General features: G+C 65.0%; 1 protein-coding gene across 1 annotated transcript in view; it reads right to left on the reverse strand.

Annotated features, from left to right (window-relative positions):
• Window positions 1-239, reverse strand: part of SYMPK (symplekin) — a gene marked incomplete at its 3' end in the record, with an annotated part of 7,436 nt that extends 7,197 nt beyond the window's left edge. Inside the window, exon 1 of the mRNA XM_010286991.1 lies at window positions 175-239. The remainder of the gene's footprint in view (window positions 1-174) is intronic.
• Between the last annotated feature and the right edge of the window lie 152 nt (window positions 240-391).

Consider the following 391-nt stretch of genomic DNA (forward strand, 5'->3'; position numbering starts at 1 on the left):
CTCCTCCCGCCGCCTGTGTCCCCAAAAGCCTGGATGGGGCACATCTGTCCCCTGGGATGCAGGGGACGGTACTGAGCACCCCCAGGGCCAGAGAGCAGGTGCTCAGCACCCATGCTCCCCCCTCAAGTGGGTGCTGAGCCCCCCAGACCCCCCCTTAACCAGACCCATCCTTACCAGGCCTCCTCGATGAAGCCCACCACGAACTTCCGCACCTCAATGGACTTGTCGGCCTGGAAGGCGATGATCTCCTGGGGACACACACGGGGGGCTCAGCAGCGGGCTGGATCCATCCCAGCCCCCTCGATCCATCCTGGCCCCCTCTGGATCTGTCCCAGTCCCCTGAGCCATCCCATCCCCCCTGATCCACCTCAGCACCCTCTGGATCCACTCT

This window comes from Phaethon lepturus, unplaced genomic scaffold (assembly GCF_000687285.1).
Source record: "Phaethon lepturus isolate BGI_N335 unplaced genomic scaffold, ASM68728v1 scaffold34565, whole genome shotgun sequence".
Lineage (NCBI taxonomy): Eukaryota > Metazoa > Chordata > Aves > Phaethontiformes > Phaethontidae > Phaethon > Phaethon lepturus.